This window comes from Carassius carassius, chromosome 14, assembly GCF_963082965.1.
Source record: "Carassius carassius chromosome 14, fCarCar2.1, whole genome shotgun sequence".
Taxonomy (NCBI): domain Eukaryota; kingdom Metazoa; phylum Chordata; class Actinopteri; order Cypriniformes; family Cyprinidae; genus Carassius; species Carassius carassius.
Window position 1 is genome coordinate 29880670 of NC_081768.1, and position 22962 is coordinate 29903631.

At 42.8% G+C, this 22962-nt stretch overlaps 1 pseudogene; it reads left to right on the forward strand.

The window, feature by feature from the left end:
* Positions 1-1611: 1611 nt before the first annotated feature.
* LOC132157612 (E3 SUMO-protein ligase ZNF451-like) lies at positions 1612-22370 on the forward strand (annotated as a pseudogene).
* The last annotated feature ends 592 nt before the right edge of the window (positions 22371-22962 follow it).

Sequence of the window (22962 nt, forward strand, 5' to 3'; positions counted from 1 at the left end):
TTGTTCGAATGCACGTCGCCTATTGGGGAAAACTGAACAGCTTATTTCAGTGAAATGGCTTAACGTAATGAAAATCAGAAAAATTGCAACCTTTGATGTGCATAATCAAGGATTTTTTATATATATATATATATATATATATATATATATATATATATATATATATAGATAGATAGATAGATAGATAGATAAACGGAAAAGGCTCCTGCGGGAGCAGACACTGCAGCGGCAGTGAGGAGATACAGAAAAGGCTCCTGCGGGAGCAGACAGTGCTGCGGCAGTGGGGAGATACAGAAAAGGCTTCTGTGGGAGCAGACACTGCTGCGGCAATGGGGAGATACGGAAAAGCCTCCTGCGGAAGCAGACACTGCTAAGGCAGATAATATCTTTGGACATTTCAGTGTGGATGACGACTCTGGAAAAAATGCCTTCGCTTCGTAGTAAAAAATAGCATCATCATCTGACAGAACTACATCATAACTTCATTTAACAAACTTTAAGCCACCTTTCCACAGCACACGACATTCGGACACGATTGTCGCATTTCTCCCTCTAGCGGCAGTCGTGCAGAACTTTCAAACTGGTTGTGCAGCAACTGTTACCTTGGCATGTTCACCATGGTAAAATTAATAATTTTAATGAATATAATGTATATAATTTATAAATACATTGTCACAAATCATAATTATTATAAACCACCATTTTACATAAATTTTGTTTAAAGAATAATGTTAAAGTAAAAAAAAAATTGGTAATTCTGACCTCGCACCGATAGATTTGATTAGAATACATCACATCCGGTCGGGCATTCGCATACGGTCTAGTCGCATTAGTTCAAATATTTGAACGCATCCGAGGCTCAAAACGGATCTGAAATTTCCGCATACGTATGTGATCGGAACTCCACGCAGCTCCCACACTACTTTCTAGTCGTGAAACCTGTATTTAGCGTCTTCACCTTAAAATGTATTTACTTACAACGCGCGGTCTGCGCCGCTAGAGGAGGCAGCCTCAAACTGCGCCTCGGCCGGAAAAGCCGTGGTGAAAGGCTGAGCCGTGGCGGGAAGTGAGAGAGGCTTGTTGCAGTAAGGACTGGGGAGCCGCCCAGGCTGGTTGAATGCCTGCTGCTGCTGTGATTCCAGCACTCGGGCTTTGCACGGTCTATTGGCCACGATGTGTGGCTTGGCAAGAAGAGCAGCTGTCGCGATGACGTTTGATGGTGCTCAACGGCCATGTTTAATGATCATGGGTATCAGCAAAAGTAGCAGATCTGAAAAATCCCCGGTATGGATCTCCTCGCTGGAAGGAAAATTGGGTCTGTGATAAGATGACAGACAGAGCGAACCGGGATGCTGATAAACCGTCAATGGAGACAGGTAGGCTAATTCAGCTGTATTTATACCCTAAGGTTGATTATCTTAATTGGCTCCACCTGTGTTAATTAGGCTAAGCATCTGACGTGCTCCTCCCGAACCTTGTTATGAAACTACATTTAAAATGTTAAAGCCCGTGCTGTTAGTTAGTAAGAGTTTTTGCATGCAATACTTCACTTCATACTGCTGTGTTTTAATTGGCAGTGATGAATGTGCAGCTCCACAGAGGACAGATGTGATGTCTTCCTCTACAGTCACTGAGGAGGATGAGGAGGAGTTTGTGTCTGTAAGTGTCAAAAACCTCCCTGCCTTGATTTCTAATTTCAGTGATTAGGACAGTGGTTTGGATCTAGGTCTTCACACTTGGATTGAGTCTGTGTAATGCAGCAGAAGTGATTAACTCATATGAAAACCCTGTTTTAGGAGGGTCCTCTCAGACCGGTGCTAGAGTGCATTGACCTGCTGAGTGACAGAGGATGAGAATGAAGGAGGCATGTCTGACACACTTTAACACTTTATAGAGTATAAAGGAGGTGTAGGTTGTTCTCTCTTCGTTTATTCACCATCATTTTGTTCCAAACCTGTAACCTTTGTTTTGTGAAACACACAAGATGATGTTTGGCAGAATGTCCAAGCTGCTGTTTTCCATCATGACATACACAGACAAACTCCAAACATGTGCTGTATTCCACGTTTTCTGAAGCCGTATGGTAGCTTTATGTGAGGAACAGGCTAATATTTAACTTACTCTTTTCTGGTTTGTATTGCAGTGATTTTAGTGTAGTGAACTGTAGTGAACAAACAAAATCCTAAATGCATTGCAAGTCTCTTTTGATAAAAGCATCTACTAAATGCATGAATGCCATGTAAATGGTGCTCTTATGTTTCTGTTTGCATCACAGTTGGTCACAATCCATGGAAGACCGAGTGTCATGATATTTGGCATCAGTCATGTCAAACTTGTCTTGTTTAATAGTGAAGTATAATATTAACTTCTAGTGCATGGCTCATATAGACACTTTTCATAATAATGTGGTGTTTATTGGAAGGCAGATGAGAAGGACAAACGGGAAGCCTCAGGTTAAAAAGAGGAGTCTGAAAACAAACCAGTTCTCACTCTCTCGCACCTTCCCATAGAAACACAATGTGTGACTGATGTGTGGCAGGTGTAAACATGGATGCAAATAGGGGCTTTTCAGACAAGCAAATTAAATTGTCTTCATTGTATGGAGAAAAAAGAAGCTTTGACAATCTTCAAATATATATTTAGAATTTTATATATCATTTTTGGGTGAACTATTCATTGTATACTATTTACATTTATAAGCTGCAACAGGCTTTTATTTATTTTTTATAAATGTTTTGTTCTTGTTGTGCTTTAAATGCCACACTCGGGTTGAGGAGCAGGTTGACCAGCAGAGGTCTCATGCTGTGTCCACACTGGACCGACTGGCACGGCAAGTAGCTGTGGATAAACTGGAAAGGCTTGAGAAGTGCAAAGCTTTAAAGGTTTGACTTTTTTTCAGTCCTTATATACAACCCGAATTCCGGAAAAGTTGGGACGTTTTTTAAATTTTAATAAAATGAAAACTAAAGGAATTTCAAATCACATGAGCCAATATTTTATTCACAATAGAACATAGATAACGTAGCAAATGTTTAAACTGAGAAATTTTACACTTTTATCCACTTAATTAGCTCATTTAAAATTTAATGCCTGCTACAGGTCTCAAAAAAGTTGGCACGGGGGCAACAAATGGCTAAAGAAGCAAGCAGTTTTGAAAATATTCAGCTGGGAGAACATCTAGTGATTAATTAAGTTAATTGATATCAGGTCTGTAACATGATTAGCTATAAAAGCTTTGTCTTAGAGAAGCAGAGTCTCTCAGAAGTAAAGATGGGCAGAGGCTCTCCAATCTGTGAAAGACTGCGTAAAAAAATTGTGGAAAACTTTAAAAACAATGTTCCTCAACGTCAAATTGCAAAGGCTTTGCAAATATCATCATCTACAGTGCATAACATCATCAAAAGATTCAGAGAAACAGGAGAAATCTCTGTGCGTAAGGGACAAGGCCGGAGACCTTTATTGGATGCCCGTGGTCTTCGGGCTCTCAGACGACACTGCATCACTCATCGGCATGATTGTGTCAATGACATTACTAAATGGGCCCAGGAATACTTTCAGAAACCACTGTCGGTAAACACAATCCGCCGTGCCATCAGCAGATGCCAACTAAAGCTCTATCATGCAAAAAGGAAGCCATATGTAAACATGGTCCAGAAGCGCCGTCGTGTCCTGTGGGCCAAGGCTCATTTAAAATGGACTATTTCAAAGTGGAATAGTGTTTTATGGTCAGACGAGTCCAAATTTGACATTCTTGTTGGAAATCACGGACGCCGTGTCCTTCGGGCTAAAGAGGAGGGAGACCTTCCAGCATATTATCAGCATATTCAGTTCAAAAGCCAGCATCTCTGATGGTATGGGGGTGCATAAGTGCATACGGTATGGGCAGCTTGCATGTTTTGGAAGGCTCTGTGAATGCTGAAAGGTATATAAAGGTTTTAGAGCAACATATGCTTCCCTCCAAACAACGTCTATTTCAGGGAAGGCCTTGTTTATTTCAGCAGGACAATGCAAAACCACATACTGTAGCTATAACAACAGCATGGCTTCGTCGTAGAAGAGTCCGGGTGCTAACCTGGCCTGCCTGCAGTCCAGATCTTTCACCTATAGAAAACATTTGGCGCATCATTAAACGAAAAATACGTCAAAGACGACCACGAACTCTTCAGCAGCTGGAAATCTATATAAAGCAAGAATGGGACCAAATTCCAACAGCAAAACTCCAGCAACTCATAGCCTCAATGCCCAGACATCTTCAAACTGTTTTGAAAAGAAAAGGAGATGCTACACCATGGTAAACATGCCCCGTCCCAACTATTTTGAGACCTGTAGCAGAAATCAAAATTGAAATGAGCTCATTTTGTGCATAAAATTGTAAACTTTCTCAGTTTAAACATTTGCTATGTTATCTATGTTCTATTGTGAATAAAATATTGGCTCATGTCATTTGAAAGTCTTTTAGTTTTCATTTTATTCAAATTTAAAAAACGTCCCAACTTTTCCGGAATTCGGGTTGTAATTGAAAATGTATGTATATATATATATATACACACACACAGTACAGACCAAAAGTTTGGACACACCTTCTCATTCAAAGAGTTTTCTTTATTTTCATGACTATGAAAATTGTAGAGTCACACTGAAGGCATCAAGGGCTATTTGACCAAGAAGGAGAGTGATGGGGTGCTGCGCCAGATGACCTGGCCTCCACAGTCACCGGACCTGAACCCAATCGAGATGGTTTAGGGGTGAGCTGGACCGCTGACAGAAGGCAAAAGGGCCAACAAGTGCTAAGCATCTCTCGGGGAACTCCTTCAAGACTGTTGGAAGACCATTTCAGGTGACTACCTCTTGAAGCTCATCAAGAGAATGCCAAGAGTGTGCAAAGCAGTAATCAAAGCAAAAGGTGGCTACTTTGAAGAACCTACAATATGACATATTTTCAGTTGTTTCACACTTTTTTGTTATGTATATAATTCCATATATAATTCCACATGTGTTAATTCATAGTTTTGATGCCTTCAGTGTGACTCTACAATTTTCATAGTCATGAAAATAAAGAAAACTTTGTGTCCAAACTTTTGGTCTGTACTATATATATATATATATATATATATATATATATATTTATTTATTTATTTATATATAATGCATAGTTGCATATACCATCACTAAAGATTAAAGGAACCATTCACCCAAAAATTAACATTCAATAAAAATGTGTTACTTTATTGGAGCAGATTTGTAGAAAAGTAGCATGCTATGACGGTCTCAGCAGTGAATGGGTGCCGTCAGAATAGCTGATAAAAACATGACAATAATCCACACCACTCCAGTCCATCAGTTAAGATCTTGAGAAGCCAAAAGATGCATGTTTGTGAGAAACAAATCCAGCATTCAGGTGTTTTAATTTGAATCTGTTGCTTCTGGTCAAAATTCATCCAATATCCATAATAAGACTTCCTCCAGTGAAAAAGTCCATCCCCTGTTGTCCTCTCGCATCAAAATCCACGGCACCATCTGTTTCGGCTTGTAAACCATGTTTGATCTGTGCTGATTTCTCTCTTGATTCAGACCAGAACATCTTTTCATTAGAGGAAGAGTCACTAGGGATTATGGACTCATAGTTTAGCCAGAAGCAACAGTTTTATTATAGATTTAAGGATTAGTTCACTTTGCAGAATAAACATTTCCTGATAATATACTTTACCCTCATGTCATCCAAGATGTCCATGTCTGTCTGTCTTCGGCCGAAAAGAAACTAAGGTTTTTGTGGAAAACATGGCAGGTTTTCTCCATATAGTGAAAGGTCCAAATTGCAGTTTCAATGCAGCTTCAAATAGCTCTACATGATCCCAGTCAAGAAATAAGGGTCTAATGTAGGCAAATTATCAGCAATTTATTCATTTTATTTTTAATTCTGGACATGAACTAGTTCTCTAAATTTAAAAAGCTTTTGTCTTCTCAAGACATTAACTGATGGACTGGATGGGTGTGGATTATTGTGTTTTTATCAGCTGTTTGGACTCATTCTGACGGCACCCCTTCACTGCAGAGCATCCATTGATGAGACACTGATGCAATGCTACATTTTTACATTAACATCTTGGATGTGAATGTTGAGCAAACTTTCATTTTTGTGTGAACTATTCCTCACTGTAAAGCTTCTTGATAACAATCTGTATTCTATAAAGCACTATAAAAATGAAGGTGACTTGCAGTGCATGTTTAGGACAAATGACATTGATTTAGTGATTTGTTTTTAGGAGAAAATAATTTCCCAGCAAGTACATGGGTGGTGCGAGCTGTCGGTCAGCCACAGTAATAGTGGCAGTAGCAGTGCGAAGCGATGTGTGGATATTTGGCTAAAAATGCCAGGTCTGCAATATTGGTCTAACTCTAATATTTCCACTAATAGTGTATGTGTGTATGGTTGGTGCTTCAGCTCAGTCTTTTCTGGATTGCTCAGGATTACAGCCTGGCTCGGTGAGATCCAGCTCATTGTGGAGACGCAGACCGGCTCCCACTGCAGCACAGTGCTCTCCTCGAACCTGCCCTGTCATCAACTGCAGCAGAGTCTATGACAGTGTTCCGCTGCTCGACGGTCATCTTAAAGGGTACTTGGTACAAGTTCAAAATCTGTTCCAAATTTTTCTGTTTGACCAAATGTAACTTGTTATTGTCAAGTAAAGTCAAGTCACCTTTATTTATATAGCGCTTTAAACAAAATACATTGTGTCAAAGCAGCTGAACAACATTCATTAGGAAAACAGTGTGTCAATAATGCAAAATGACAATTAAAGGCAGTTCATCATTGAATTCAGTGATGTCATCTCTGTTCAGTTTAAATAGTGTCTGTGCATTTATTTGCAATCAAGTCAACGATATCGCTGTAGAGGAAGTGACCCCAACTAAGCAAGCCAGAGGTGACAGTGGCAAGGAACCAAAACTCCATCGGTGACAGAATGGAGAAAAAAACCTTAGGAGAAACCAGGCTCAGTTGGGGGGCCAGTTCTCCTCTGACCAGACGAAACCAGCAGTTCAATTCCAAGCTGCAGCAAAGTCAGATTGTGCAGAAGAATCATCTGTTTCCTGTGGTCTTGTCCTAGTGGTCGTCTGAGACAAGGTCTTTACAGGGGATCTGTATCTGGGGCTCTAGTTGTCCTGGTCTCCGCTGTCTTTCAGGGCTGTAGAGGTCCTTTCTAGGTGCTGATCCACCATCTGGTCTGGATCCAGGAGACTGCAGTGACCCTCTGATCTGGATACAGAATGGATTTGGTGGCTACGGTGACCTCGGAATAAGAGAGAAACAGACTAATATTAGCGTAGATGCCATTCTTCTAATGATGTAGCAAGTACATCGGGTGTTATGGGAAGTGTTCACAGATCTGGTTTACCTAATTATGCAGTCTAAAAATCCTTTAATGGATTTGGATATTCGAAGCATATTAGAATGTGTAAGCCAGGTTAAAGAGATGGGTCTTTAATCTAGATTTAAGCTGCAAGAGTGTGTCTGCCTCCCGAACAATGTTAGGTAGGTTATTCCAGAGTTTAGGCACCAAATAGGAAAAGGATCTGCCGCCCACAGTTGATTGATATTCTAGGTATTATCAAATTGCCTGAGTTTTGAGACATGGAGGATTATAATGTATGATGTACATACTGAGGTGCTAAACCATTGTCCTAATGACAATGAGGAATTAATAATAGTCAGAAGAGGATCTATGATTTCGGGACGCACCTCTTTTAGGAGCTTAGATGGAATATAGTCTAACATACATGTCGTTGGTTTAGATGATTTAACAAGTTTATACAATTCTTCCTCTCCTATAGTAGAGAATGAGTGGAACTGTTCCTCAGGGGGTCTATAGTGCACTGTCTGATGCGATACTTTAGCTGACGTCTGAATGGTTAAAATTTTATCTCTAATAGTATCAATTTAAGAATTAAAGTAAATCATAAAGTCATTACTGCTGTGATGTTGGGAAATGTCAACACTTGTTGAGGCTTTATTTTTCATTAATTTAGCCACTGTATTGAATAAATACCTGGGGTTATGTTTGTTTTCTTCTAAAAGAGAATAAAAGTAATCGGATCTAGCAGTTTTTAATGTTTTTCTGTAGGATTGGTTACTTTCCTGCCAAGCAATACGAAATACCTCTAGTTTTGTTTTCCTCCAGCTGTGCTCCATTTTTCGGGCTGCCTACCTTCCTTAAGCGTAAAGGAGCAACTGTATTTAAAATGCTAGAAAAGAGAGCGTCCATAGTTTTTGTTACATCATCAAGTTATTCTGAGGTTTTGGATATGCTAAGGAATTCGGATACATCAGGAAGATAACTTAAAAAGCAGTCTTTTGTGGTAGAAGTAATGGTTCTACCATACTTGTAACAAGAAGTAGAATTTACAGTTTTGGCTATATGAAGATTGCACAAAACTAAATAATGATCTGAGATATCATCACTTGGCTGCATAATTTCAAATCTAGAGTATGATTTCGACAATGAGTAGGTCCTGAAACGTGTTGTCTAGCCCCAATAGAGTTCAGAATGTCTATAAATGCTGATCCCAATGCATCTTTTTCATTATCAACATGGATATTAAAATCACCAACTATTAAAACTTTATCTGCAGCCAGAACTAACTCGGATGTAAAATCAGCAAACTCTTTAATAAAGTCTGTATGATGCCCTGGTGGCCTGTATACAGTAGCCAGTACAAACATCACAAGGGATTTATCATTAACATTTGTTTGTCTGGATAATGTTATATGAAGCACCATTACTTCAAACGAGTTATACTTGAAGCCTGCCCTCCGAAATCCTGAAAACATTGTTATAAATTGAAGCAACGCCTCCCCCTTTGCCTTTTGGACGTGGCTCATGTTTAAAACCGTAATCTTGGGGGGTGGACTCATTTAAAATAATGTAATCATCAGGTTTTAACCAGGTTTCTGTCAAACAGAGCCCATCTAGATTATGATAAGTGATCATATTATTTACAAAAAGTGTCTTCGTATAAAGGGATCTGTTATTCAATAAGCCAAGCTTTATTATGTGTTTATCCATATTGAATCTGTTTTTTTTATTTGTTGAACCTCAATTCAATTGTTAATCTTAACTTGGTTTGGACGTTTTTTGTATTTTCTAGTTTGGGGAACAGACACAGTCTCTATAGTGTGATATCTAGGTGAAAGAGTCTCTATGTGGTGAGAATTAACTGACCTCTGTGACATGAGGCAGCTAGCAGACGGTCGGTTTAGCCAGTCTGTCTGCTTCCTGACCTGGGCCCCAGTTAGTCAAGTATAAACTCTAAGACTTTGTGCCATATTTCTAGAGAGAAGAGCGGCGCCACCCCAGGAGGGATGAAGACCATCTCTTTTCAACAGGTCAGGTCTGCCCCAAAAGCTTGTCAATTGTCTATGAAACCTATGTTATTCTGCGGGCACCACTTAGACATCCAGCCATTGAGTGATGACAATCTGCTATGCATCTCGTCACCACGGTAAGCAGGGAGGGGACCAGAGCATATTACAGTGTCTGACATTGTGCTTGCAAGTTCACACACCTCTTTAATGTTATTTTTAGTGATCTCCGACTGGCGAAGTTGAACATCATTAGCGCCAGCATGAATAACAATCTTACTGTATTTACGTTTAGCATTAGCCAGCACTTTTAAATTTGCCAAGATGTCAGGCGCTCTGGCTCCCGGTAAACATTTGACTATGGTGGGTGGTGTCTCTATATTCACGTTCCGTACAATAGAATCGCCAATAACTAGAGCACTTTCATCAGGTTTCTCAGTGGGTGCATCACTGAGTGGGGAGAACCTGTTTAATGTTTTGATCGGAACAGAAGAGCGGTGTTTTGACCCACGACTACGCTGCCTCACTGTCACCCAGTTGCCCTGCTGTAGGGGCTCTGTTGCTGGAACCGAACAATATATAGAAATCCCTAAGCTAGACGCATCCAAAGCCGTATCTAGAGCCCTAACATCCTTACTGTCCTCAATTAAAGTTTGGATGCGTGTCTCTAATTCTGAAATCTTCTCTGTCAGCCTAACTATTTCCCTGCATTTATCACATGTGAGTCCCTCATCTCCGACAGAGATAGATAAACTGTACATGTGGCAAGAGGTGCAAATAACAATAGCAGGAGAAGCCATTACTCACCGTGCTTGATGAAATATTCTTACCACAGTTGTTTAATGAACTTGTGAAAAACTGGAGCGAGAGAGGAGAAAAGAAAACAGCGATAGGTACGAATGAAAACGCTAATGACAAGCTAACGAGTGCTAACGCAATGCAGGTGCACAGCACTCACGGATTGAAAATAAAGGTGAACAATCAAAATGAATCTGATAAGATTGATCGATAAAATCAGAAATATGGTGGGAATTAAGTTATATTTTATCACTTTAAACACAGAGTGATAGTAAAATAAAGATTCTAGAGAAAAAAAAAACAGCTACACGGAGCTACGATCAGCTGCAGCAAGGCCAGCAGGAAGCAGAGAAAACACTGTCCAACAGCAACCAATAATCAAACTATTGTCAGGTTTGATCATTCACCCTGTGATCCCACGATTACCCTGAGAGGCAGCCTCTCTGCTTCCTGCACCTGTGTGGACGGTGGCCGCTGCTTTCACTCCAAACATGCGTGGAAGGACCACATGGAATCTATGGTTTCCATTTTTATCAGTACTTTCATCTTTATTATTGTGGATGTTATAAAAGGGTCATATAGTATTTTTACCCTCTGCAGTATTCAAAGTAAACATGTTAACGTTTTAATAAAATGTTTAATTGAGTTCTTTTTTGAAAAAAAAAATACTAATAATAATAATACTTTTATTCAGTGATTATTATATTGATGATGATGATTTATTTTGTTCGGTGTGATTTCTGATAACCCATTTCCATTGTTTGTGATTTAATGTAGGCCTAATTCTCATTGAAGCTCTGCAAGTCAAATATCAGCCATGAATGATGAGAGCATTATTCATAGAAATATTAATGTTGAGGATGGATGTGCATGTGTTTTGAAGCAATTTGAGAAGTACAGAGCTGTTTGGTGCAAGAGATATGCAGTGGCGCCCCCAGAAAATGTTAACAGGGCTGGCCAAATGAGGCCACAGTAAATTTTGGGGTGGCACATTAAAATAAAGAAAAAAAAATTAAGGGTTTGCAATATAGAGAAAAAGTTATATCTGTGAGCTCTAGGATTTTATCGATAACGATAATTACACTAATTTGCTGAGTGTTATTGTGCTGATATCTTATTTTTAATTGTGCTGACACCTTAATTGTTTTTTTTTTTTTTTTTTTTTTTTTTTACCTTTACAACATTGTTTCTAAAAGTGTACACCATATTTTAGGTCAAATACTTGCATTTGGGCTGTTACCAAGCAAATGCAATCAGTATCAACAAAATTGAGCTTTGCAATGCAGATAAAACAGAAGCTGCATCTGAAGTGCTATTCAGATGTTTTTACACACTGTTTAATGCAGCTCCGTGGAACATGGAATACTTTAACCTGCAGTTACAAATGCATAAATAATGTTTTTGTGGTGACCCACAAGGATGTCTGAAAGAGACATTCACCAAGGGACTGCACCCTTAAGAAAGGGGGGTTTAGACGATGACGAGTTCCGGTTGGTTCGTGTGTTTTGGTTTTGATATCACTCGCTGTACTGTGTGATAGATATATATTGAAGTGGATAGTAAAGCTGACTCGACGCATCTCCATCTCTTGTCTCCTCACTTACTGGACTCCACATTTGGTGACCCCGTCGCGAGTTGAACACTGCTGAATTATGTCACACAACGACGGTGGTGAAAACGCTGCTAGCGCCGCGGCTAATGTCGGCGCTATCTATGCAGCCACCATCAAGTTACCGGACTTTTGGCAGAATAATCCACGGCCGTGGTTTCAGCACATCGAGGCACAGTTCCAGCTGAGAGGAATAACACAGGACGTTACAAAGTATTTCCACGTGGTAGCGGCCTTAGATGCCTCGACGACAGCCAGGGCTATGGCGCTGTTAGAGGCTCCTCCTGCTGACGGCAAGTACGACGCACTTAAAACGTTCCTGTTGAGCCTCTTTGAACTGTCAGAACTGGAGAAGGCAGACCGCCTGCTGTCCCTGAACGGCCTTGGCGACAGCAAGCCGTCCGAGTTAATGGAGAGGATGCTGGCAGTGCTGGGCGCGGCGGATCCCTCATTCCTTTTCGCCCACATATTCCTGCGGCAGCTTCCAGCACCCGTGCGCACTGCATTGGCTAGTTCCCCCCTCCCTTCCTCCAGAGACTACCGAGCACTGGCGGTGGAGGCAGACAGGATTTTCCTCGCCAACCGACAGCAGTTTGTCCATGCACTGCTGCCCACCCAGCGCACATCTGTTCCACCCTTGGAGGACGACCCAGACACTGCAGCTGCTGTGACGGCCCGCCGACAGCGTGAGGACGGGTGGTGTTATTACCATTCCAGGTTTGGGGCCAAAGCCAAGCAGTGTCGTCAGCCTTGCAGTTTTGGAGCCCAGGGAAAAGCCAGGGCCGGCGCTCATTAGCAGCTATGGGCGCTGGCCGTGACTGCAAGCTGTTGTTCATCACTGACACCTTGTCTGGCCGGCGGCTGCTGGTCGATTCTGGGGCTCAGCGCAGCATCCTGCCGGCGCAGCCGGTGGACACCATGGCTGGCGGGCACGGCCCCCCGATGGACGCCGCTAACGGCACACCCATTCGTACCTATGGCACGAGGCATGTGGAAGTGTGTTTCGGCAAGCGGCGTTTCAGCTGGGACTTCGTCATGGCTGCTGTGTCTACGTCGCTCCTGGGGGCGGATTTTCTCTGCGCTTATAGACTGTTGGTGGATGTTACAAACTGCCGCCTGATTGACACCCTCTCTTTTGCTTCGTACCCCTGCACGCTGGGAGGGGCAGGGGCGCTTTGTCTGTCAAACACGCTGGCCAACGGGGACCTGTATCAACGCCTACTTGCTGAGTTCCCCGACATCACCACGCCCATGTTTTCATTGGCGGTGGCTAAGCATGGCGTGGAGCACTACATCACCACGGTGGGCCCCCAGTCTACGCACGAGCCCGGCGCCTCGACTCTGCCAAGCTCGCTATCGCCAGGGAGGAGTTCGCCACCATGGAGCACCTCGGCATCGTGCGCCGCTCCAACAGCCCGTGGGCTTCTCCCCTGCACATGGTGACCAAGGCTGATGGCGGATGGCGTCCCTGTGGAGATTTCCATCGCCTGAACGACGCCACCACACCCGACCGGTACCCAGTGCCACACATCCAGGACTTCTCCGCCCACCTAGCCGGCGCCACCATTTTCTCAAAGGTGGACCTGGTGCGCGGTTACCACCAGGTGCCTGTCCACCCGCAGGATGTCCCCAAAACAGCGGTCATCACACCCTTTGGCCTTTTCGAATTCCTACGGATGCCTTTCGGCCTCAAGGGGGCAGCGCAGACGTTCCAGCGTCTCATGGACTCGGTGCTGCGAGATATGCCGTTCATGTTTGTTTACTTGGATGACATTCTCGTGGCCAGCGCATCTGCAGACGACCACCGAACTCATCTCCGGCAGCTGTTTGGCCGGGCATCCATCACCTTCCTCGGCCACCACGTCACCCCACAGGGGGCAGTCCCCCTCCCTGCCAAGGTGGAGGCCGTCGCCAGTTTTCCACGCCCACGCACTGTGAAGTCCCTGCAGGAGTTCCTGGGCATGGTGAACTTCTACAACCGTTTCCTCCCCCGTGCGGCCCAGCTCATGCGTCCATTGTACTACGCCTTGCGGGGTAGGAGACCGGCGGACATGTTGGATTGGTCCCCAGAGATGACTGATGCGTTTGATGCTGCCAAAACTGCGCTGGCCAACGCTGCTCTGCTGGCGCACCCGTCTCCGACCGCCCCAGTTGCTCTTACTACGGACGCCTCTGATTACGCCGTGGGGGCTGTGTGTGAGCAGTGGGTGAGCGGAGCCTGGCAGCCGCTGGCCTTTTTCAGCAGGAAGCTCCGGGACAATGAGAGGAAGTACAGCGCCTTCGACAGGGAGCTCCTGGGTCTTTTCCTCGCCACCCGTCATTTCCGTTTCCTGTTGGAGGGTCGGCGGTTCACGGCTTTCGTTGACCACAAGCCGCTGACGTTTGCTATGGCCAAGTCTACGGAGCCATGGTCTGGTCGACAGCAGCGTCAGCTCTCGGCCATCTCCGAGTTTACCACTGACATTCAGCACGTGGCTGGCAAGGACAATTTCGTCGCCGACTGCCTCTCCCGGGCGGTCGTTGGTTCCGTCCACTTGGGCCTCGACTATGCGGCTATGGCTGCGGATCAAACGGCGGACTCTGAGGTGCAAGCCTACAGGACGGCCCCCATGGCGCTGCTCATGGAAGATGTGATGTTTGGCGCGGCTAACGCTACACTCCTCTGCGACGTCGCCACTGGGCAACCTCGCCCCATGGTACCTGCTGCCTGGAGGCATAAAGTTTTTGATGCCATCCATGGTCTTTCCCACCCGGGGGTGAAGGCCTCTACCAAGCTGGTGGGGGCCAAGTTCGTCTGGCTGGGCCTGCGGAGGGATGTCAGGGCCTGGGCTGCGGCCTGTGTGGCGTGCCAGCGCGCAAAGGTGACTCGTCATACCAAGGCTCCTTTGGCACCCTTCAAAGTGCCAGAGAGACGTTTTGATCATGTGAATGTGGACCTGGTGGGCCCACTTCCCCCCTCCCGTGGTTACACATACCTCCTCATCATGGTGGACAGGACCACCAGGTGGCCAGAAGTAGTTCCCCTGTCCTCCACTATATCAGCGGAAGTGGCCCGGGCGTTCATTATGGCTTGGGTGGCCCATTTCGGCACACCGTCCGACCTCTCCTCGGACCGGGGTCCGCAGTTCACATCGGAGCTTTGGTCTGCGGTCGCCGAGGTCCTTGGGGTGAAGGTCCATCGTACCACAGCCTATAACCCACAGAGCAACGGATTGTTCGAGCGGTTTCATCGTGACATGAAGGCCGCGCTCAGGGCCAGCCTTACGGGCAGCGACTGGGCTGACCGCCTCCCATGGGTTATGCTTGGCCTTCGCTCCGCCCCCAAGGAAGATCTTCAAGTCTCATCTGCCGAGCTGGTGTATGGCCAGCCGCTGCGTGTCCCGGGGGAGTTTCTTCCGGATCCCACGGCCCTGTGGTCAGTTGCCTCACATCGGGCTGCGTCTCGGGACATTGCAGACGCTTTTGTTCCTATTCCAACGTCCCACCATGGCCTTCCCCGGTCCTACGTGCCCAAGGATTTACCATCAGCCAAGTATGTTTTCATCCGCCACGATGGCCATCAGACACCGCTGCAGCCCCCATACGATGGGCCCTTCCGTGTCCTGGAGGGGGGGTCTAAGAACTTTGTTGTGGATATGGGGGGCAGGCCTGAGCGGGTGGCTATTGACCGTCTCAAGCCTGCTCATGTGGATATTGGCGAACCGTTTCAGCTGGCCCTGCCCCCACGGCGAGGGCGCCCACCTGCGGCAACCTTGCCCCCTGCCCCGCCCCTTGCCCTTGGCCCCTCTACTGTTAGGCGCAGCCGGTATGGCCGCCCAGTCCGCCCCCCTGTGCGTTGACTTTGTTATGTGCTGGACTGTTCTGTTTTGCACTAGTGCATAGTGTCACATGTTCTATTTGGGGTACATGTTCGGCCTGGCCCTGTTATTATGGGTGAATTCTGGGGGGGCCTGTGTGGTGACCCACAAGGATGTCTGAAAGAGACATTCACCAAGGGACTGCACCTTTAAGAAAAGGGGGGTTTAGACGATGACGAGTTCCGCTTGGTTCGTGTGTTTTGGTTTTGATATCACTCGCTGTACTGTGTGATAGATATATATTGAAGTGGATAGTAAAGCTGACTCGACGCATCTCCGTCTCTTGTCTCCTCACTTACTGCACTCCACATTTTGATATTTTAAAGATAAAACATTGAAAACTGATGTTTGAAATTATCTAAAAAATGAAAAGGTTCCATAAAATGTGAAATTAAAACCGCCAATAGGTGGCAGCGAGTCACTGTAAATAAGTGAGTCATTGCAATTGAACCGAATCATTTAAACGGTTTATTCATTCAGGAACGAAACACTTTAATGTTGCTCAGAGACGCAAAACTGTGGCTGCAGTAGCTGCTGCACTTTTTTTCACTTCTTAAACTATTTTGAATTGACATTCTGCATTTAAATTAATAGTACCCACTGCAAATAATCCTAGGGGTGGCCACAGGGGTGGCCAGAGTTTATACAGGGGTGGCCGTGGCAGTAGTACACCTGTTTTTTCTGCCCTCTCTGACCCTGACTTTTAAATGGCCCAGTCGTTGTCTGAATGCATTGCCACAAAAACTGTTAAAGGAATAGTTCACCCAGAAATGAAAACTCGCTGAAAATTTACTAGCATTATACCTTTATAATGCTTGCTTTCTATGAAAAAGTCAACTCGACCATATAGGAGAGACATATGCATAGATCAAGCACCATTTAAAAGAAAAGCGGTTCTAAAATATAGCTGCAAGCAGCAATTAAGGGGCCAAGCACAAATGGAGGTAAAATAAAGAGCTAAGGAGCTGTCTGTAATGACTCCGTAAAGACTGTAAAGTTCCAACTCTGCTTCAACACATCTGCCTGCAATTAAGTAGACTAAATCAATCTACTGTTCCAGATTCATACACATTATTTATGGCTAAGTCTTGCTAAATTTATTTTCATTTTTTGTTCTCATGTCAGATGTATATGTATATATGTACCAGGAGCACCTTAAAAAAAACACAACAAATTCCTTGTGTGTTTGCGCACACCTGGCGAATAAAGCTAATTCTGATTCTGATAAACACCTTGATTAGCTGGTCCAGGTGTCCAGGAGGAGGGCTGGAGAACCCTGTTAAAGACATCTGTTCATACAGCATTTTACTACTAAAATCAAATTGATCAACGGCCAAACAGGCATGCATAGAAAATTAAGGTATCATTCGATTTTGGCTAAATTGGTCAGAAGATATGTGCAAAAATGTCAATTCAAATTTGACCTGTTGAAGGCTCTGTGCCGAAACTACTCATGCGCCCTCAGGTTATACTTATTATAACACACACCAAGTTTGGTCATAATCTGGTAAAGCATTGCGGAAATATAGCCTTCTGTCCATTTTTGTACAAACTTAGTCAAATTTGTTAACATGCTTACAAGAACAGTTTGGTCTATCGGAAATCGCTGGATAACTTTTTGCCAACATTGTCTGAAGATGATCTGAGCCAATTTTGGTGAAAATCTGGGAAACCATCTGGACGAGTTGAAAAAGATTTTTCACAAAATTCAAAATTGCAAAAAAAACCTGACTTGAAAAAAATTCGACACAGCATGAGCTGAGGAATCAGAGGGCAAACATTATTTTACTTCTAAATCTTTAGGTTCAAAAGTTATTAGCGGAAATATTAGTGCAAATTTGACCTGTTGGTGGTGCTAAAGAGTTTGGGCTGGATGCTCCAAATTCGATCCAAATTCAAAACCTTCAGACAAAGGGATCTATGGGCTGCCATCGACTTCCAGAGCAGAAGAAACGTAATGGATATATTAGGTGCCTGAGCACCTTAGGTGGTTGGCCCCTAACAAATATGTGGCTGGATTCTGATGTGAGACAACAACTATGAATGGACTTTTTCCCTGGACAAAGTGTTATTATGGATTATAGACTGATATTTTGATAATGAAGTTTAAGCACTTTAATAAGGTTTTGTTTCTTTAAAACATACAGCTTTTGACTTTACAAGACATTAATTGATTGACTGGAGTGATGAATTACTAAAATTCTCCAAATCTGCTGTCTTGGATGGCATGAGGATGAGTTGAGTGAAATTTTTGGGTGAGCTTTTCCTTTAGGAGCAGAAAGATCTTATGACCACTCTTAAGTGTTTACTTTATTGTCTTATTGAAATGATATGAAAAAAAAAGTGTCTTTGTCTCTTGTGTTTGATGTCATCTGTAGGTGTCTTTCCCTGACGCTGATGGTCACAGCCATTCCCAGAGCTATCAGCTGATTGTATGCTTTTCATGTCTTACTGGTTACCTCCTCTTCAGCATCAAGGGCGAATGCCTTGAGCACATGTCTGCACAAAAACACTTCACTCAGTCCATCACTGCTGACATGTGTCATCCTGTGTCTCTGAGAACAAATTCAGTTTGTTTCTTTGTCTTTAACATTTAATGTCATTTCTTGACTTTGAGAGAAATAACCAAGCGTACCCATACCAGTCCTTAGTTACTCAAAGAACCGGTTAATCGCTCTCTGTGAGGACGTTGCCTTCACCCTCAAATGCACAGCCTGCGCTGAGGTGCTCACCTCACATAGGGAGGCAAGAGCACACTTCAATTAAGTCTATATTGGTGTTTCTCAGATTGAAGTTTCACTTTTCTCAGTCCATCTGACATGATGTATGTGTATGCACGTTAAAGGTGCACTCATTTTTATGGCTCAAGCACCACTGGTTTGAGGACCCCTTTGGAGCTGCCCTGTTTATTTTAAGATCCGAAAAGACTTAAGCAAATAGATAACCCAGGATACTGTTGACCCAAGGTTTACAATGTTTACAACTTAGTCTGTAGTGTAGTTTCCTGTGTTAAATTGTATGTAGTTGCTGTTAAAAAAGAGAGAAAGACAAAATTTTTGAAAATTAAGTGGTTTGTTTCCAGGATTAATGAAACGTATATCTGTTTCCAATTTGTAACCATATTAACATTAAAGCTCTTGTTTTATTGAATAAATAATGCCTGCCTTGATTATTGTATGTGTTTTCTTGTACAACAAATAAAGAACAACCCTGGCTTAACAGATTAGAAATGGGAATAGCCCTATATTGTTAGTGAGGGTCATTGACGACTGCTGTGTAGTATGTGTGAGGTCATGTGATGTCAACATGGCAGCCACCATATGGGGGTGACCCACTTTCTTTAAAGCTCAAAATATATTTCGATTTTTACACAAGGGTCTTTTTACACAGTGCAAGTGACACAAAATGCATGGTCATAATGTTGTTTTTGTAACCTGCATATTTTGTATGTTTGGGTCACACATGCATACAACTTATTTATTTATATATATATATATATATATATATATATATATATATATATATATATATATATGTATAAATATTTTAAATATTTAGAATTTTTAAATATGTATGTACATTTATAACACTATACTTTGTATTTTATTACCTTTGCATCAAATTACAAACAAACTTGTTAATGCTAATGTAACGGTGTTTCTAATGCAGCGTCTATGGGAGGGACGGTAAATGCAATATTGTAAACTATGATGACTTCCACTGCTGAGAAATCATGTGTCCAAGAACAAAACTGTAAAATTGGCACAAAGTAACAATAAAAATGGTGAAACATTTGTGCCATTTTTTGATACATAATAATTTATTTGCGCCTCAGAGCATGCAGAAGAAACAGAGTAAACTGTCATGACATCTTTCATTTGGAGGGGAATGATGTTTGGGAACTCTTAATATGCAAAGTATACCAAATTTTTGGATGACATACTTTGACTAATGTAACTCAGAATTATTAAAACAATGTCTGAGATGGTGTGCAATGAGATAATTTCACTGGTTCGTCCAGTTATCCAATCAATTTTTTGTTTGTTTGCGTTGAAGAACATTTTCGATAAATGTATTTCTGTCGTGATTTATACATGTTTTCTCATCACATAAAAACACATGGTTGGATACATGGGGTCCATTTTTTAATCATGCACTAACTATTCTGTTCTGTTTTTCTGTTTCCCAGTGTGCACTGCAGTAATGGCTGCACTATTGTCAGTGCCGATCAAAGTGTGGCTGACATCATGAGGTCGATGGTGGTCATGGGTCAGTGCTCCTCATGCCCCAAACCTTTTTTTAGCTTGAGTCAGATGGAGGAGCACAAAGAGCTCGTGAAACATGAGGTGAAGAGGGTCCTCAGCATGGACAGGGCCCTTCTGTACTACATTTACATTTACATTTATTCATTTAGCAAACGCTTTTATCCAAAGCGACTTACAATTGCTATGTATGTCAGAGGTCGCACGCCTCTGGAGCAGTTAGGGGTTAAGTGTCTTGCTCAGGGACACATTGGTGTCTCACAGTGGATTCGAACCCGGGTCTCTCACACCAAAGATGTGTGTCTTATCCACTGCGCCAACACCACCCCTGTACTACAGCAACTACTGTGAAATCCAACTCGCTCAGAAGGCCACGCCATGTGGGAGCGATACAGACGGGCCTTCGGCTAAGCGTCAAAGACTGGCCAGCTTAGATCGCCAAGCTGAACCAAGAAAATGTTCACAGCTCGCCTGGTTCTGTGAATGCGGCCTACGCTTCACAGAGGAGGATCAAGCAAGAAAACACCTCCAAGCCACCAGTCAGATCTTTCACAAATGTGCAGTCTGTGGCAAGATCATGGGCGAGTCGACTATAGCACACTTGCACATGAGCCGGTTCCACGGTGGTGCTCATTTGTCCAACTTCCTATTCCACTGCAGGAAGTGCAAGGTGGAAATGCCTAAGATGGAAGACATTATGGCCCACATTGGTGTAAGCCACAGAGGGCACAGCTACTACTAGGAAAAAGAAGACACAGCAGACGACTGCGTCTCATCTTGTATGTCCCCCAAACCATCCACCGGGACCGGGCTGTGTGATAGCATGCTGTATGACACCAAGGAAGACTTTCAGGAGCACTACAACAGTCTGCACAGCCAAGATTACTGCTTCTTGGAAGTGGCTCCGAATATTTTTCCAAACATCCACAGAAAACACCATTGGGAGTACAAGCCCTGAGCAACTTTGTCCTTGCATGGGCTCTGAGAAATCCAAGGTGGAAAGGAAACCTGTGTTCACAAAGTGCATGAAACAGTTGGCCATTGAAAATAAATGCAGTTACTGCTGTCGCCATTGTGACAAAAACACGGCCACCTACGCCCTGATGAAGATGCACATCCTCCTGACGCACAAGACCCAGGGCAATGAGAAGAGTTTCGATGTTCTGTGCACTGTTTGCTCACACAGCCATAAAGATATACCCAGTTTCCATTCACATTACCACAAGCATCACTGCCAGTCAGAGCCTTGTGCTTCTTCCCGAGCCAGCAGCGCAGAAGAGAAACCTGCCGCCTCCACCAGCATAATAAATGCCAAGGAGATCTTCCCTCAGAGTAATGGTGAGGTTTTTATTCTGTGTCTGGAGGGATATAAAGCTTGTTTCCCCGCTTAATGATGGCTCCAGTGGAAGTATAGATCAATTATCCCTTCAAATTCCAGCAATAAACTAACACTACCAGTCTGGACAAGTAATGGACGCTATGAAATACCATAAAAGGAAGTATGGGAATGATAAAACTATATGCACTAGTCAACATTTGAAGTGGATTAAAACCTTTCATCAATGTTGTCCTGAAACCAAAATGCGTTCTTGTCTTAGGACAAATTTGATGAAGTTTTTTTGATCCACGTCAAATGTTGACTACTGTATACATACATAATTAATTACTTTTTTTTTCAGTGGCAAAGTTTCTAGATGTAAAGAATGCCATTACCTCAAGGAGTCTTGATGTTAAAAAAGAGGTGACCATTTCACAAGATGGTGATGGTAGGTTTTCTAATGTTTTTTTATTTATTTTGTCGAGAAGTGGTATTTCAGTAACATGTCAGTTTAGATTTGCAATATTATGTTTCAATTTAGTACTGTGACGGTTCAAATAAATATTAGCAAATCAACTTAGTGCGTGAAAATGTAACACTGCCGTGCCTGCCTATTTATATTTCTCCTTAGATAAATTTGATCAGGACATAAAACTGGCTTTGGCTTTGAGTGCAGAGGAGGCCAGGAAATCAAAAGAGCTGGATATTGATAATACATTTATAATTCTTGACATATTTTTGTAATATTGCTACAAATATCTTATATGTCTCTTATTTCTGAACAGTGTAGGGGCTGTATTGTATTTTTACATTATGTTAGAGCTCATTGAGAGAATGCTATTCATTCATTAATCAGATGATTATTTTGCCAGCTGTACACGACGAGTATTATCATTGTACTGTAGGAATGTTTCATTTTATGAAGCTTAGGCTCAGTGTGATATTTATTGTAATAGATGGAATCCTAGGCAGGGTTCTTGAGCACATATATGGTGCGGTGTTTCAGCTTTTTTGTTTTTTTGGGTGTATATATATATATATATATATATAATTTGAACTTTACTTTACTTTACGTTTGTTTAAAAATATATACTTTTTAAAATATTTTTTGCATTCTCATTTTGCAGAGTTGGAAGAAGCCTTGAAAAGAAGCTTGCAGGAGTTCTGATAAGTGAAGACACAATTTGAGTGTTTTTATCATGTTGTTCATGCACTGGAGTGATTAAACGTGTTTCTTTTCTTACATGAGGTTTTCTTTTAAGTTTAAATAAAGGAAAGTAACTAAAGCATATCATGCGTGTTCCTGTCTGAGAAATCTCATTGTGTTCTGGTTTTTGTCTTTTTGGTGATGTCATCTTGGCCCTTGACTCTAAAAATGAATCCCACCTTCCTCTGAAATCTCCGAGGTGAACTCCTCCACTCTTGTCTGAAGGAGTGTATTACCAAGGGAAGTTCCAGCCCATGTTTGGAGATGTTATTGAAGACCGCTGGAAACCGCTAGAACGTGGTCGATAAGCGCCGCGAAGTCCGATTCATTTCAACGAACCGGTTCTTTTGGATGATTCATTTAAACGAACAGGTTCTATCCAGTGAATTTTTCAGTCATCACACAAAGTAGTCCACGTGGGCCATGCAAAGTTGCAGCATAAATATTTAGTTTGATATTAAATAAATAATTACATTGTCATTTTCTACTTTATAACACCATCACTTTTAGAATATATCACATCACTTTAAAATGAAAAGTTAAGGATTCGGCA